A 3,756-nucleotide genomic window follows, 5' to 3' on the forward strand; every position below is an offset into this window, starting at 1 on the left:
TGTGATTTCAATCACTTTTCTACTTTTTTGGGTTGAAGTCATTAATCACGAAAAGTACTCCTTGATTGTAATGGTCAAGTGGTTCTTTCGAGTATCATTTTATACTTTTTCGGGCTCGAGAGACATAAATCTACAAAAAAGGACCCCCTGGAGTTTTCTTTTCTGTGTCTTTTTCAAACTCTCTAAACATGAAAAATGCTATGAGTTTTACCTATGTTAGACTCGTTAAACCATGATGACATTGGACTCGTCACCATGACGAGACTCGAGCTTCTCCTCCCTAGGGCTCGTTAAACTATTACTAGGTTGGATTCGACCGATAGTCAAACTTATATTACAAGCATATGCTACCCCCTTCAAGCTTGTTTTAAAAAATAATTGGGATACTCGCCAGCAATGGTGGGGGGAAATTTGGAAATCATCATTGGCAGCTAGTCACTCTTGAACATCGACACTTTTGCTTCTTGTCAGGTTGGGACATCCATACATCGTCATTTGGCCTTCCGCGGGTTTGGGTTTCCATTTAGCCTCATTCCATCTGTTTCACGTCCTCTCCATCGAGCCTCTGGTCCCTTGGTACCTGAATGCTGCCACCCTCCGGAGTTGTGCCACCGACATGTTCGAGAGTATAATCCTTATGTAGTTTACATCCTTGAATCCTCCTCTGATACTCTGTTTCACCATCTAGCACATGTTCCTTATCTCATGTTGTTGATGGGGGGAACATTATGGCCCTCCTGCGACGGATTGTCTCCTGTCGACATCAGCTCATTATCTAGGAGATTGATCTAGAGATCCCCTTTGGTACCTTAGAGCTTGCATGCCTCGATGGCAAGTTCTTTGCACCTGACGATCGACTTTCATAATTGGTCGTCGATTGGGTGATTCCATGAGTGTTCGACTTTAGCTCCTTCTTCACACTTCGTGGATTGTGCTAGACAATACCTTGAGAACCATTGGCATTATTGGTGGTTTCTCTCGTGCTTGTTAACAGTTTTCATCATTGACCTATAATCAAGAGATTTTTTATCATGCTCGACTTCAACACATCTATTCGCATGCTAGAATTTGTACTATGATCGGTTGGGTTCAAGACCCCGAACTTAGATTACAGATGTTCGGGCTGCGTGGATTGGTTCGTGATTACATGAATCATTGATGGATGGCTGCGACCATACCTGAGTCCTCATGGATGGCTACAACCATACCTTTATCACTATCATGGTCTTACTAGCTGGATGGTTGCGTCCATACCACAAACCTAGTTCGTATGTCTTTTGGATGGCTGTGCCCATGCCTAGACTACATGTATTTCACTATCAGAGATATCAGTTGTACTTGCGTGCAAGTTCTTCCAGATGGTGTTCCAGCTCAGTCAGTTTCGTAAAGCATTTCACCCATCCCACTCTCTCGGGCTTCATACTTTAGGGGGCATCTGTTACACAACAATTTGTCACTGCCTTCACTCCAGTCCTTCTACTGTGCCATGTGTCCAATTCAAACATGCTCATATTGAACAATTGCTCTCTTGTGCTGCCAAATGACCCACTTTTCCTAAGTTATTTTCCTCATTGCGACTGTGGACTTAATATACGCACTGAAGGGCGCTCATGAATAGTCCAACCGTGCTTCCAGTGCGGAAGTACATCTAATTCCCGTGATGTTCTGATTTCATGATCCAGCACAAGGTTACTTATTATCTTTACCGATGATATGACTAGCTACATTGCTCACTAGCGATGTCAGCGCTAAAGCTCAGTTATGCACCTGCAATGATCCAGATTGGGTGAATTTGTTCCAAAAGTCAGCCTTCTGGATGACTCCAGACCTGGTTGTTGGCATAGTTTGTGTCGCCTTTCCTCCTTTGGTATGGTTGTTCCATCATTTGTGATACCTTCCTTGGGGATAAGCTCACTCTTCCACCTTTCATGGAGACTCCTTCTCCTATTTAAACTCTCACCACTACTATGCACTGCTAGTTTTGGATAGTTGGATAGTTGGCTAGTTGGTAAATTCTTGGATTGAGCAGTGCTATTAGTGTTTGTGAGTTTGCTAGATAGCTGGTGTGAGTGTGACAAGTGTGGGATTGTTGATAGCTTGTGGAAGGTTGTGAAGTGCCCTTAATTTTGTGTAAAACGTATGAGTGATATTGTATGTTGGGATATCCATCTTCAAAGAGTGAATGCTTGAAGAACATGCTAGCTGGATTCCTCTGAGAAGGCTTGTGACATCAAGACTTTGGTTGTAAGCTTTCTCTTATTTCATTATTAATACAATCAATGATGTTTTCCAATGTCTTGTATGTGATTTACTTGATAGCTCATGACTTCTTGACGTTGTGAGTAAATAGATCATTGTTGTTTTCCAGTTACGTGCTTTGTTGTATTTCCTTTGCATTTTTTTAGGTTGATCACTCATTGGGAGAAGGAAGTGGAAGTTGGAGTAACGCAACGGAACTCCATCGACCACCAGTTGAGGTAGGACTCCAACTATGACTGTTTAAGGAAATCTATTGATCTGTACTTGTTTGTGACTAGACCCACTCTAGGGCTAGAGGGGTTGCCTCTATCCATAGAGGGAACACTTTCCTGCATCACACAAGCTGGATGGTGCAGGTGTAAAAATAGTGTTCAAGAAGGATACCTACAAGATGGTTCAGGGATCACTGATATTGATGCATGGAGTTTGGATTGGAACTCTATACAAGCTACAATGTAGCACTGTTGTTGATGGGCGCAACAGTTTTGTGGTTCCTGAAAGTGGAGAAAAAAATCTAGTGGCCTCTGGAGAGAAGACCATGTTATGGCATCAAAGGCTTGGACATATTGGAGAGAAGAGCCTTCGAATACTTCATGGTAAAGGTATGGTAAAAGGTATGAGTAATAGCTCTCTAGATTTTGATTTCTGTGAAAATTGTGTATATGGGAAGCATAATCAAGTGAGTTTCCCCTTTGGTGGTAAGAGGGCGAAATAGATATTAGAGCTTGTGCATAGTGATGTGTTTGGACCTGTGAAGGTCCCATCACTTGGTAAGTCTGTGTACTATGTATCATTTATAGATGACTTCTCAAGGAATACATGGATATATTTCCTTAAGAAGAAATCCGAAGTCTTTGATAGGTTTAAAGAATTTAAGGCTCTGGTAGAAAACCAAGCAGACAAGAAGATAAAGGTGCCGAGGATAGATAACGGTGGAGATTTTTGCAGTACAGAATTTGAAGAATTATGTAAGAAGAGTGGTATAGCACGGTAGAATACTACTCCATATACATCTCAGAAAAATGGAGTTGCATAAAGAATGAATAATATTGTCACACGAAATGAGTCGTTCTTGCGGAAAAGACCAACCTCCCTAGTATCTAATGATATCTAGTGACAAGCAAGCCAATCAAATCCCATATTTCTCTAAATATGCAGTTTATAAACAAAGGCAAACAAGTGTTCTAGGCCTACCTTGGGTCCAATGCAAGTTTTTGGAAGCCTCGCTCCTTTGATCCAAATGATCTCCCTTGTAGAGAATCTGCAAACACAAACAAGCACACAAATTAAATAGCACCTGAAAAGCCAATGTAATAAAGCATACTTATCATGATGATCAAGGAATTCATGAAACAAATCACATAAGACAATTTTTTGAGAAAAATGAATCTGATTGTATTAATTCAAATCAAAGAATAACTTTACAACCTATGCCTTGATTTTGTACAAGCTCCTCCCAGGGTCCAACAAGAAGTCTCCTCTACTTTGACAAGTTTC

This window comes from Pinus tabuliformis, chromosome 6 (genome assembly GCF_031772625.1).
Source record: "Pinus tabuliformis cultivar Carrire ecotype Pingquan chromosome 6, CPIR1, whole genome shotgun sequence".
In the NCBI taxonomy this organism is placed as follows: domain Eukaryota; kingdom Viridiplantae; phylum Streptophyta; class Pinopsida; order Pinales; family Pinaceae; genus Pinus; species Pinus tabuliformis.